Genomic DNA, 15,095 nt, shown 5'->3' with positions numbered 1-15,095 from the left:
AATGGCTTTGGGAGGTGCCTCCTTTCCTGTAATTCTGTATACAGCCTTGGCGGTATTGTCACCTGCAACCTCAACAGCATTAGTCGCAGGTATGAAACTGTCTTCTAAAAGGTTTCTCCTTCAAAGTCAATGTTGACAACACATGACAACTGGTGTGATCTCATTCTCCTCTTGGGCTGACATGTCAAAATTGGGCACTCCTTTGTAGATTTCTAATTACCTGGCCAATCTTGATAATACTTTTCTGTTTTTCTGAATACAATTGCCTGACACATATGGAGTCCTGATCAAATGCACCTGCAGATTATGAACGGAATTATGCAGTCTTCTGTTACACCTCGGATAACCTTCCTAATGTGTTCAAGCCCTGGTCAATCTGTTTACAATGCCATTTTCTACACATATTTCATACCTTGTTTTCAGACCCTTATTGCCCCACTGTGTTTTACACCCCAGAGTACCCGACTTGTTTAGACTCTCTGATTACCTGGTCTATTCAAACACTATGATAAGACCCCTTTTCGCCTCTTTGTTCCAACACCCATTATTCAGACACTTCCTTGAATCCAGCTCATTGCTACCGGACTACTTTTGACACACTAATTTCACACCAAACTTACCTCTGTTACTGATTCATACATTCTGTGTCCACTACATTGAATACCAGACTTATTAAGACAAAAACTATTCTGTTGATTCCTGATTACCTGACCCGTTTGACATATTAACCGGTACATTTGATGGCTTGTCTGATTTTATTCTAGGATTGACATGTCCAAATTTGGCACTTATTTGTAGATTACTAATTACCTGGCCCATCTTGATAATACTTTTCTGTTTTTCTGAATACAATTGGCTGACCCATATAAATATCCCTGTTCAAATGCACCTGAACTTTATGAACGGAATTATGCAGTCTTCTGTGACACCTCGGATAACCTTCCTGATGTGTTCAAGCCCTGATCAATCTGATAACACTGCCATTTTCTACACTCTGTTTCATACGTCTGATAACCAGATTGGGTATGTAGAAACAATTCGGGCTCTCTTGTTTGACCCTCATTATCCGACCGTGAACCACACTGAAATGACCAGATCTTTCCTCTAGTGTTTTTAAATCCTGTACAGTAGATTAAGTTTATAATATGCTGCTTGATATTATTATACGATGAATATAATGTATTTAAACTAAGATTACACCCCTGATTACACGACTGGTTTAGACACTCTGTATACAGACCCTGATTATCGGTCTGTGTTGTCACACCCCTGATTATCCGACTTGTTTAGATAATCTGTTTCCAGCCCCGTATTACCTGACAATGTTGTTATACCTCTGACTACCTGACTTGTTCAGACACTGTGTTTTCAGACCCTAATTACCCGTCTGTGTTGTTACATCCCTGATTACCTGACTGGTTCAGACACTCTGCTTACCTGGCCTATTTAGACACTATTTTAAGACCCGTAATAACCTGAATAATTAGGCCTCTTTGTTCTAAAACCCATTATTCAGACACTTATTTGTATCTAGCATATTGTTACCGGACTAATTTTGACACACTATTGCCACACCATATTGAACTGTCATTATATATCCGCTCCAGTGAATACTGGACTTATTCAGAGGAAATGTATTCACTACCCTATTTACCTTATTGGTGCAGACACTTTCTTTTTCACACCCCTGCAGCCCAAGCCCCTGCCTGCACGGGTTATGTTATTCGGGCCCTAATGGTCTGTACAAGTGTGTCTGTAACCAGGGATGGGCAGGTGTTGACTGTGATCAAAGCGGTATGTTTAAAGGCGTCCAGCACCAGCTTTTGCCATTTTTAAACTAGTATTGCTCCCATCAATGCAACATCACTAGTTTGATATGAAATGTATAAAGCATAAGCAAAATCCTTCAGTAAAAATTGAATTAAAGCTATACATCTAAAACAAAGACTAGTTGAGACTGAGCATTGATTGTTTTTGGTGATATTGGGGTCTTGGGCATTTAAAATTTGAATTATTGAAGGGAAGGAATAAATTGTTTTTTATGATTACAAAATGTTCAAATTAACTTAGTTTACTTTAATCTCAAATTATTTCGAAGAATTGATACCATGTATTTTTAAAACATATTCATGAAAATAATGAATAGATTTACCTGTTTTTTTCACTTTGTTCAATGGTATTTATTATTAATAATAAACAAAAAAACAAATTTAAAAACTCGAATTCAGCCAATGGATAAAAGTGTAATATTTCGTGTACTCTGGTAATTGCTTCCCCAACAACTCGAACTATTTGAATCTTCATTTTCTGCTTGGTCTAAATCCTTCAGACAAATTAGATTGCATGACCAAGAGTGTGCAATTAATTTGTCTGACGATTTATACGGTAATGATAGATACAAATAAGAAAAACGAACACATATAAAATAGCCATAATATACATGATTTTCTTATCCATATAAGATTATGACAATAACAAAGTTTAATAATTGAATGCCATTATTTTTTTAAATGCTCCATCGGCATCACAGTTGACGAAGTCACTCTTTTTTGAAAATACGCAAATACTAGTATCTGCAACATGTATGCATACTTTTTCTACGGTTATACTTTAGGAATTTCTAAAAATAAAGCATGCAGTACAAGATACATTATAACATGAGTCGTGAGTTAAAATAATTATGGACGCCACCTCTATTCGACATGCTTGCGAACTGTAACATGTTTGCGAACGGGAAATAATATACATTTTTTATACAGCTGTTTCAACTACGAGTTCTCCCAATCCTTGTTTTCCATATCCTCAAAAAATATAGACTGATTTCGACATAACGTATAGATTATACAAACAAAGATTTTGAAAGGCAACAAACCCTTTTTTATATGAATTACATTATCATATGTTAGAGACGATATGGTCACACCTGTTTATTGTGACGAATTGGAGAGAGTTATCTTTTTTCAAATTTAAGCCCATTAATGATTTATTGCATAAAGGGGTGCAAAAAATGCACAAAGAAGTCTGAAACGGGATGTCAAAAAGTATAAACAAGAATTTTCTGGTGCCGTTTCAGACGGTAAGGTATTTTATCTAAATGCATATTTTTTTTATTTCGGACCCCGATTTTATGGTAAATGTTCCTCTTAACATCTATTGTAAGAAAATTAAAATCAAACAGTACATTGTTTCAGCACGTTTCAACATTAATTGAGGGTGTGGTAAATAAGTCGACCAACTCTCAACGGAACGTTTCAAATATAATTTCTTTCACGCTTTCTATTTGTATTTCCATTGTGTTCACAATAACATTTTGTGCACATAAAATCATTGACTGCTGCAGCTGCCACAGCTGTAAGCCAGATCGCTATATACATGGGTCATGTTTTTCGAGCGGTAGCACCATCTACTGCCAATGCACCCCGGGATACTCCCGGAAATACGTGTGGGTCAGTGTTTATACAAACCATGGTCTACCTCACATTATCGATATTGCATGACCACCAAACGCAACAGAGAAATACAACAACGCATTTAAACAAAAGCAAAAAGAACTTGGATTTACTAATAGTTTTATCAAAGTCATTGATAATAAGTAATGTGAAAACATTTTCATTTTGTTAAAATAATATCTAATTATCCACATAATTAAATCCACAAGCAATTATAACAGAGTATATGAGCACTATAAGGATGAAAGCTTAAAATGGGAAACGACCTTCCCGTCTGTACCTACACCAGCAAAGGTACATATTAAGAAGTTCTAACTGCAAATGGAGAACTTCTGAACCAGTTGTCTTTCAAACCGTGTATATCTGAGAGAGATTTGAATAAAACTAATTGAATTTGCTGAAATCTGCTAAAACACACAACAAGTACCAGGTTAAAAATAGGTATTATTCAGCCATTTCGTCAAATTGAATTCACCTTTTCAGTAAGAAGCATCAAGTTTGGATAGAGATAATATTGTAATTAGTCTTTTATTATTTCAACATGTACTGTCCAGTTATTGGAGGAGACGATAGAGGTTTTCAGTACGTTAATATGAATGAGTAAGAATGTACCTTAGTTTGTTTTATTCAGCTATCTCAACAACGACTGCTCCCGATCCTTGTTTGCCAAACCCTTGCATACATGGCACGTGCACGAGTCAGGGCACCCATGTCACATGCGCCTGTCAAAGTGGTTATACGGGTTCCAACTGCAATCAAGGTATGGGCTTTTTGCGTATGAAAAGTTAGACAATGATTAGGTATGGATTATAAAAAAATTAAACCGGTTAAAATAAGCAAGAACACCTTCTTTTAAATATTATTCGCATGGTCATATATAAGAGGCGTTATGTACACACCTTTTTTATTGTGACATATTATTGGAGAGTGTTTACTTTGATCCAATGTATTAATAAACAGTTGCATAAAACTGTGCAAAAATATTGCCAAAGATTATGCTCACATTATTTATATGAATACAATAAAATGCCTCCGTTTATAATGCACTAACATTCTTAAGCAAATTTATCAAAAGTTTATTGTCTGGCAGGAACGTCTATTGAAACAGTATTGACGGTACATGTTTAGTATTGCGAAAGACGGCTGAAACCTAGAGACTCTTGTACAGACTATCGTACTGCAATTAAATACATTGTATACATATTAACACGCTTATTATTCAGTAACTAAACAGATTGACCGTATCATATTATTCAATGTCTGGTAAACTATGTTCGTGCAGCTTGACGTTCATAATGATTGGCTGATCAAATATATTAGTTGATCGGTAACTTGTGCAGTGTTTGTTGGAAAAAATCACACATAACATTTGTTAAAGGAATAACTTCGGGGAAGTACACATGACTGTCTAACTGTATTGAGAACCTAAATAAGTTTATGGTAAAGGAACTTTACAGTTTATAATGAACCTATTAAAAGGTTAAAATGCAGGAATAGGCTTTAAATAGGCTTATAATTAAATGTGACAGCACAAGAATAGAAAACATAAACGGTATTTCGGTATAAACAAATCGTCTTTCTAGTTCACATGCGGCCATTTTAACAACATGGCCGAAAGTGAACTTCCGTAGGATATTTTAACGATCATTAATGGGGGAAGTTCAATCGCTATCACTATATATGATGCGAATTTGCATTATTGTTTTGTTTTGGTGCGCGGTAATGTTACAATTCATCATCTTCGAATTTGCAAACAGTTGACTAGATAATAGATGAATCGGAAATCATGTTCCTGGATATTTCACTGCTGCTGGTGGCGTGAGTAACATTAGGTTATGTTATGTATTTTAAATAAGACAGGTTTTCCAAGTTATTTTTGTCACGTTATTTTAGCGACGCAAAAGTAGTTCCTAGACTGCACATGGTACTAGAATGATACGGAATCAGAAAACGACGGTATGCTGATACGGATTTTTCAATGCGGGTAGCTGTATTTTTGCTGTTGAATATGGAAAAGGAAATTTAATAGATATATAATTAAAATATTAATCATATCGTTGGTATTACTATCCAATAAGATGTCCTCAGGAAAATTATCAATATAACTTGATATTAAATAAACTGTTGTCATTGTTTGGTTAGTGTTTCCACCCATCTGACTCGTTTGGTATGATTTGCAGTACCTAGAAACATCTGCTTTGAGGCCAGGCCAATGAAAATGATTAAGTATCTTAAGATAACTCTCATCAAAACCTGACATGACATGACATTGATGTTTCATTGCCTTAACTAAGTGTTTCCCGGCAAACCTGACTTTGGGACCATAATTTGTTGGTTTAAGGTCCATACATTTCCAGCGGGGACACTGGATTGTCGCCAAGTTTGAACTTCGTATAAAGCCCTTTCAAACAAAGTTGCAATCTCAGGTCATTTGATCTGAACTATGTGCATGGTCAATAGATGACCGCCATGTTTAATACGTGCCTGTGTGCGTTAAAACATTCCTTGTGACTTAAATTATATATCTAGGATAATGTGTTTATAAGTCAGTTTGGGTGTCAGGCAGTCAAGAATTAATGGGTGTGTTTGTTTACCTCAGAATAAAAATACTAACATATTTAAATTCACCTTAAATATTGAACACACTATATAAGCACTATAATAATCCAGCAACACCTTTAAAACATTTCCCACAATAGGTTGAAATGTATTGCTAAAGCAACTACATTATAACACAATGAATATATGAATTCGAAAAGAATTAACATTTAACAACATAATCAGCATATTTCGCTTTAAAACAACAGCGCATGCGCGAGATTCAGATTCCATTATTGTGAGGCCAATCAATGAAAATAAAGTTATACAAACATACAATAAGTCAACATGAAAAAAACAGCCATCATGCTCAGTGTAAAGATAGAACACTTTCGAAAACAGGTTTCAGCAATACATATAAGTTGGATAAGCCATAAAGAAGCAAAATAAAAATGAAGCAAAATAGAAGCCAAACACGAGGTTAAATAATGATTCCACAAAGCGCCGAATAATAGAAGGCAGACAATTTTAAAGTTAAAGAAAGCTATCAAGGATAACACTCCCTTAAAAAATATGATATTGTTCTCAAAAATTATAAAATACAACTCTTCAAACCAGGATTAAGTGACATATTGTGATATTCCATTTGCCATCGATGTAAAATATTTTAACTACAAAAAGCCTTTATTTGATTTACTACAGATCTCACTTGCCATAGATTGTCAATGCTTTCCATTTCTCTTGCTATAGATTTCAAATGTTCTCAACTTCAAGAACAATCTATAAAGTGATTGGATACATATTTAGTTTGCCATAGATGTGAAATGCTCTTAACTACAAGAAGAAGCTATCATTTGACTCTACATGTATGCTGCAAAATAAAAGGTACTGCAAATATCTTTACATCATAATTTCAGTGTCAGACCCATGTCAGCCAGATCCATGTTTGCACGGCTCATGTTTTTCCAGTGGCGCAAGTTTCTTATGTCAGTGTACACGAGGATACACGGGGACACATTGTGACATAAGTGAGTAAATGAGTAATGGGGTCCATTCTTTGAGGCAAAGATATATCATTCAGCTTATGGTGTTCGAAACCTCTCTTTAATGAGAGGCGGTAAACGATAACTAAATAACGTTTGGTCTGTCTTGTTAACACCATGATACTTAAGGTGGTGTTATACGTGTACTTTATTATAAAACCTCCCATAAAGTTCAAATTAACACCCAACACATTTATTACTCAGTCAAATTCTGACACTGGGTGGCCTAGATTGAGATTACTGCAGTCAGAAAACAAAAGACAAATATAAATGATATGTTTGATTTGGCTGCACCAGGTCAACCGGCAGTATATTGAGTGTTCACCAGCTTTTCATTTAAGAGAAAACTAAATGTGAACAAATTCTTTTTTTCAGAAAGCGAATTTATAATGTATATATTTTACGATAATCAAACGACTTGGTCGAACTGGAAATAATAAGTGTTTTTTTTTAAATTAAATAGTGTTCATATAAAAGCCATAGTTTACTTTGAAACGAAGTTGAACGTATTTACTGTAACTGATGCATAAAGTTGTTATTATGTTTTCACTTTTTAGTTTCAACAGGTTAATAGACGATAAGGGGAAACTAATGATTGTTTATCGTTAGAGCTATTTACAGTGATTTCGTTTTTCAAAAATAATTTTACTTCTTTTTCATTTTAATAAGATAAGTGATTAAAGCTCTTATTTTGAGGATGATACCATATATTGAAAAAAATCTAGTATTAAATTTACTTATGGTATTGTAGCAAATTTGGGCCGAGCGATACGTTGTTAAACTGTTGTCTGCACTTAATGCTTAACTTTTAATATGGGGTATGAAATTAGTGTAGAGAGTGAATTTCTCAATAAAAACAACAGTTAATGATACAACATGAATGTAAATTAAAATAAGATGGTTGAATAATAATAATCATGATGCAAACAGCGATTTATAATAATAATGTTGTTTTCTGAAAATATGAAAATATAAGGCGAAACCCCTACGGAAAAAGACTTAACGTTGAAAATGTACTATTCCAACCGGTTAGGACCGTCCAATGTGGTCACGTGATATCGTGAGTATAAATACAGCAAACCAGCGGATTTTATTCATTCTTGTGCTGGCTTCTGCGAGAGCAACAACTTGATAAGACAAGGTGTATTATATTTATTGTCTCTAATAGGGATTAAACACTATTTGTCCTAGCGGCAAATATACATGTTAATTCCCTAGGGGTTTATACCGAACTATCTATATTAATATAGATATAAGTCTGGTATAAACTGTGAACCAGAGAGTATTAAATAGAAAAGCGCCTCCTTAACAATAGAAGTAATGAAAGTAAACTCAAAAGTCCTTACCATACATTGACATAATACTATTAAGTACAGTTTTTAAGTGAAAAGCTAGGGATATAGGAAAAGTTAGATAATTTAATATGTGCGTCTATGAAAACTGTAAATATTCCAATCTTTGTTGATTTATCAGTGATTGAACGATAATTATTTTCACGATCCAATCATTTTAAATAATCATTAGTGCAAATTATTTGGCAAAGTAGCCAAAGAGGAAAATCTTATATATAATCATTTGAAAGTTAGCCCCGGCACGTTACAAAATTTGGCGCCCAACGAGGGACTATTTGAATTTTCATATATATTCACAAACCTACGACAATGGCCGGAAAAAGTGATCGTGAACGTCATATGGAGCAAGAGATAGATGATTTAAGGCGACAGCTCCATATAATGAAGTTACAACAAGAAATTGACGCAATGCAACGAGAGATTGACATAACTTCATATAAAATAAATGCTTCTACACCAGTCAGAGAAAATATACCGCGTGGTAGGATGGATATGCCTAGTTCATTTGGTAAAAGAGAACTGGTAGAAACAACCCCAGCTTTTCATTCAAAATTGACAAGACCAAGACGGTTGTTGCCTGAAACGCCAAATAAATCAAGTGTTTCCTTTACGAACATAGCATGCCAGACGGAGTGCATGGATAATGACAGGCCAGATAAATTCGTTACAGCACGAAGGAAGAATGCACGTTGTTCAGAAACTGTGCCATTAGAAGATACGAAGCAAATATGCAATAGTGGGGGCACAGTTGGTCGGGGTTTAACTATGAAGCCCGCGACTTATGATGGGACTAGTGCCTGGGCGGACTATAAAGCCCATTTTAAAGCATGTGCTTCATTGAATGGTTGGGATAACCATCAAAAAGGCCTGTATCTGTCTGTTTCATTGAGGGGACAGGCGCAAGGTGTATTCGGAAACCTTGCAAATAACACTACCGACTACAAGAAGTTGGTGAGTGCTTTGGAGGATCGATTTGCACCTCCAAATCAAACTGAATTGTACCGGGTACAGTTAAGGGACCGGCAACAAAGAGCTACTGAGACAATGTCAGAGCTAGGCCAGGATATTCGCCGTCTCACAAATTTGGCATATCCAAGCGCACCAAATGACGTGCGAGAAACGCTCGCAAAAGAGCAATTTATCGATTCATTGATAAATGGAGATATGCGACTAAAAGTAAAACAGGCTAGGCCTGTTGATTTAAATGATGCTGTTCGGCATGCTGTTGGACTAGAGTCATTTTACCGTGCAGAGAAACGGCAAAAAGTAATGGTACGGGCTACCACCCATGATGAAGACAAACACTCACGGGAGTCCATGTCTCAAATGAGGGAAGAAATTCGACATCTTCGAGCAAAGCTGAACGCTCAAAAACAATCGAAATCGTTCAGTAAAAATGAGAGTGGTAGTAGAAGTTATCAGCAAACACCGTACAAGAAACAGTTTTATACTGAAAACAGACCATTTGGTAAACAGTCGAATGGAAGACAATTTGACAAAAAGAAAGCATGTTTTGAGTGTGGATCAGAACAACATTTAAGGTGGGATTGTCCAAATATTAAAAGTAAACCATATGATGGAAAGAATGAAAATAATTAGCAACAACAACAGCAAAGCTTAAAACAAGCTCATATTCAAACTCTGGCTGGTTTATATGTGTCAGCTAAAATAGGGAGTATAGACGTCGCCTGCATTATAGATACAGGAGCTACGCTAACATTAATTTCCAGTAAAATATGGGAAATGATTAAAGGTTACCACATCCTTTCGACTTTTGAATCTCCAATTATTACGGCTTCTGGAAGTAACATGGTTATAATCGGTAGCACGGAGCTTGTAATACAGCTTGGTAAAAAAAGTTGTCCGATTACAGTTGTAGTAGTAGACATGGATGTTGATGTCGTACTAGGACTTGATTTTATGAAAGTGCACAGCGATTTATAATAATAATGTTTTTTTCTGAAAATATGAAAATATAAGGCGAAAAAGACTTAACGTTGAAAATGTACTATTCCAACTGGTTAGGACCGTACAATGTGGTCACGTGATATCGTGAGTATAAATACAGCAAACCAGCGAGTTTTATTCATTCTTGTGCTGGCTTCTGCGAGAGCAACAACTTAATAAGACAAGGTGTACTATATTTATTGTCTCTAATAGGGGTTAAACACTATTTGTCCTAGCGGCAAATATACATGTTAATTCCGTAGGGGTTTATACCGAACTATCTATAATAATATAGATATAAGTATGGTATAAACTGTGAACCAGAGAGTATTAAATAGAAAAGCGCCTCCTTAACAATAGAAGTAATGACAGTAAACTCAAAAGTCCTTACCATACATTGACATAATACTATTAAGTACAGTTTTTAAGTGAAAAGCTAGGGATATAGGAAAAGTTAGATAATTTAATATGTGCGTCTATGAAAACTGTAAATATCCCAATCTTTGTTGATTTATCAGTGATTGAACGATAATTATTTTCACGATCCAATCATTTTAAATAATCATTAGTGCAAATTATTTGGCAAAGTAGCCAAAGAGGAAAATCTTATATATAACCATTTGAAAGTTAGCCCCGGCACGTTACAGTATTTATTGTCTGCTTGAAGGTAAAAAAGATGAGTATATGTGTATTTACTTCAACTAAAATAGTTCGTCCTAAAACATTTCCGAGGAATACTTATATAAATCACATGGAATGTTTTCTCTAGTTTCAGCAACTTCTGCTGCTTGTTCCTCTAGGTTGACATTGATTTGTGAAATGCTCTAAATTAGAAGAATAAGCTTTCATTTGTCAGGTTATCGATACTATTTGTCGTTGATAATGCCCGTAATTACAAAAACAAGCTACCATTTGACTGGATAAATATCTAGTTTACCTACGATCAATTGCTGCCTTTTTTGGCGAACTGTTTTGGCGAGAAACCGTTACCTCAAGTAATGGGAATACAGTGCACACTAAACTTTATATGTCACTAGACATGTCTGTGTTAGAACGTTCATTTTGACTATAATTACGTATTTATGCTGCTTAAAATGTAGCTAAGGAAAATAAGTGAACTTTTACAACAGATTATTAAATACAAAGTTTTGCCTCCCACACCAATCTGTGCAATGAGGAAGAGTCTTAACAATTTTCATAATCAAAGTCGTGTTTCTGGATACAAAAAGTGAAACAGAAATTGTAAGACAACACAAGTAATTTTATATTCACTACATATGATTGTTGTAAATGTCGCGTGTGCGTATCGCTAAGCATCGTTTTAATCATCAACTCATTTTCAAGTCTTATATAAGATCTACTTATATTTCCAGCTATTTGAAATAAGAAGAGGTTATCACTACTTTGGGTTAGCATTTCCCTTTGTTTATTTTTATTCAGCTGTTTCAACAACGACTTCTCCCAATCCTTGTTTGCCAAACCCTTGCTTACATGGCACGTGCACGAGTCAGGGCACACATGTCACATGCGCCTGTCAAAGCGGTTATACGGGTTCTAACTGCAATCAAGGTATGGGCTATTGCGTATGAAAAGTTAGTTTTTAGCATAAATATCGATTATGAAAACATAAAACCGGTTAAAATAAACAAGAATACATTCTTTTAAATATTAATCGCAGTATCATATGTAAGAGGCGATATGTACATACCTTTTTATTGTGACATATTATTGGAGAGTGTTTATTGTGATCAAATTTATTAATAAACCATTGCATAAAACTATGCAAAAATATTGCCAAAGAATATGCTCACATTATTTAACGTATGAATACAATATAATGCCTCCATTTATAATTCAGTAACATTCTTAAGCAAATTTATTGAAGTTTAATTGTCTGACAGGAACGTCTATTGAAACAGTATTGATGGTACATGTATAGTATTGCCAAAAACGGCTGAAACCAAGATACTCTTGTACAGACTATCGTACTGCAAATAAATATAAATATTAGCATTCGCCTGAGTATTATTCAATAACTAAACAGTATGTCCGTATCATAGTATTCAATGTCTGGTAAAATATTTTAAGTGCAGCTGGTCTTTCAAAATGATATGCTGATGAAAAATATTATTTGCTCCGTAACTTGTGCATTATCTGTTGGAAAATGTCACACATAACATTTGTTAAAGGAATAACTTCGGGGAAGTACACATGACTGTCTAACGGTCACTAGAACCTTAATAAGTTTATGGCAAATTAACATCATTGTATAAAATGAACCGATTTAAAGGTTTACATGCAGGAATAGGCTTTAAATAGTCTTTAAATAAACTTTAGTCATTGTTTGGTTAGTGTTTCCTACCATCTGACATGTTTTGTATGATTTGCAGAACCTTAAAACATCTGCTTTGAGGCCAATCCAATGAAAATGAATAAGTATCTTAAGATTACTCTCATTAAAACCTGACATGACATGACATCGATGGTTTATTGCCTTAACTAAGTGTTTCCCGGCAAACCTTACTTTGGGGCCATAATTTGGTGGTTTAAGGTCCAAACATTTTTAGCGGGGATACTGGATTGTCGCCAAGTTTGAATTTCGCATCAAGCCCTTTCAAAACAAAGTTGCAATCTCAGGTCATTGAACTGAACTATGTGTATGGCCAATAGATGACCGCCATATTTAATACGTGCCTGTCTGCGTTATTACATTCCTTGTGAATTAAATTATGCATCTAGGATTATAAGTATCTTCCATGGCCGAGAGTGTAAGATAGGTTCATTCCGACCCGAGCGTAGGGTGTTTTGCGGAATCGAGGTTTACCGAGTTTCTGCAAAATACCCTGCGCGAGGGTCGGGATGAACATATCTTACACGAGCGGCGATGGTAGATGCCTTTTCTCCCACCTCAGTTAAACAAAATTAAGTAATAATGTAATTTTTTGCCGGAACTCTTTTGTACTTAATGAAAATAATTGCGTACGGATATGCAATAATTCGTGGTTGTCATGGATATTCACGCAGTGATTCAGAGTATGTAAATGGTCTGATCGGTCTTTAAATAGTTTAAGAAGAGTGAAGCATTATTTCTTGAAAGGTGCGTGAAAACTGTTTTCTGGTGACATTTGAAGCGAGAAATAATTAACTCGCGTTCTAAGTATTGCCACAAGACAAGGTTCCCATGATGCGCTACAGACGACAGTCTTCAACAAGAGGTAATTACAATGTGGTGACCATTAAAAGAAGTTCCGTCAGGACTTAATGGGTGTGTTTGTTTACCTCAGAATTAAATTTCTAACATATTTAAATCCACCTTAAATATTGAACACACTATATGAGCACTATATTAATCCAACAACACCTTCAAAACATTTCCCACAATAGGTTGAAATGTATTGCTAAAGCAACTACATTATAACACAATGAATATATTAAAAAGCATTAAGATGTTACGACATAATCAGCATCCTTCGCTTTAAAACAACTCCATTACTGTGAGGACCATCAATGAAATTAAAGTAATACAAACATACAATTAGTCCAGATGAAAAAAACAAACAACTATCATGCTCAGTGTAAAGATAGAACACTTTCGAAAACAAGTTTCAGCAATACCTTTAAGTTGGATAAGCCATATGAAAGCAAAAAAAATGAAGCAAAATAGAAGCAAAACACGAGGATAAATTATGATTCAACAAAGCGCCGAATAAAAAACGGTGGACAAGTTTTAGGTTAAAGAAAGCTATCAAGGATAACACTCCCTTAAAAATATGATATTGTTCTCAAACAATTAAAATACAACTCTTCAAACAAGAATAAACTGACATTGTTATATGTTCCATTTGCCATTGATGTAAAATCGTTTTAACTACAAAAAAATCCTTAATTTGATTTACTACCGATCTCACTTGCCATAGATTTTCAATGCTCTCCATTTCTCTTGCCATAGATTTCAAATGTTCTCAACTTCAAGAACATCTATAAAGTGATTGGATATATATCTAGTTTGCCATAGATGTGGAATGCTCTTAACTGCATGAAGAAGCTATCATTTGACTCTACATGTATGCTGCAAAATAAAAGGTATTGCAAATATCTGTACATCATAATTTCAGTGTCAGACCCATGTCAGCCAGATCCATGTTTGCACGGCTCATGTTTTTCCAGTGGCGCAAGTTTCTTATGTCAGTGTACACGAGGATACACGGGGACACATTGTGACATAAGTGAGTAAATGAGTAATGGGGTCCATTCTTTGAGGCAATGAAATATCACTCAGCTTATGGTATTCGAAACCTCTCTTTAATGAGAGGTGGTAAATGATAACTAAATAACGTTTGGTCTGTCTTGTTAACGCCATGCTACTTAAGGTGGTGTTATACATGTAGTCTATTTTGATAAAAACCATAAAGTTCAAATTAACACCCAACACATTTATTACTCAGTCAAATTCTGACACTGGGTGGCCAGGATTGAGATTACTGCAGTCAGAAAACAAAAGACAAATATAAATTATATCTTTGATTTGATGCACCAGGTAATATAACTGGCAGTATATATAGTGTTCACCAGCTTTTCCTTTAAAGTCAAAATAAATGTGAATAACTTCTTTTTGTGAAAACTATTTTATAATGGACAAATTATACGATAATCAAACGACCTGGTAGAACTTGAGACAATGGTTTTTTTTCCATTCAAATAGTGTTCATATAAAAGCCATAATTTACTTTGAAACGAAGTTGTACGTATTTACTGTAACTGATGAA

General features: G+C 34.8%; 1 long non-coding RNA gene across 1 annotated transcript; it reads left to right on the top strand.

The window, feature by feature from the left end:
• Positions 1 to 1,691: 1,691 nt before the first annotated feature.
• LOC128243011 (uncharacterized) lies at positions 1,692 to 6,960 on the top strand. Its single transcript, XR_008262752.1, has 3 exons — positions 1,692 to 1,794; positions 4,081 to 4,209; positions 6,905 to 6,960. It is a non-coding gene; the product is annotated as an uncharacterized LOC128243011 (long non-coding RNA).
• Positions 6,961 to 15,095: the final 8,135 nt, after the last annotated feature.

The sequence above is a fragment of the Mya arenaria genome, chromosome 8 (assembly GCF_026914265.1).
Source record: "Mya arenaria isolate MELC-2E11 chromosome 8, ASM2691426v1".
Lineage (NCBI taxonomy): Eukaryota > Metazoa > Mollusca > Bivalvia > Myida > Myidae > Mya > Mya arenaria.
This window is presented reverse-complemented; position numbering and strand designations above follow the sequence as displayed.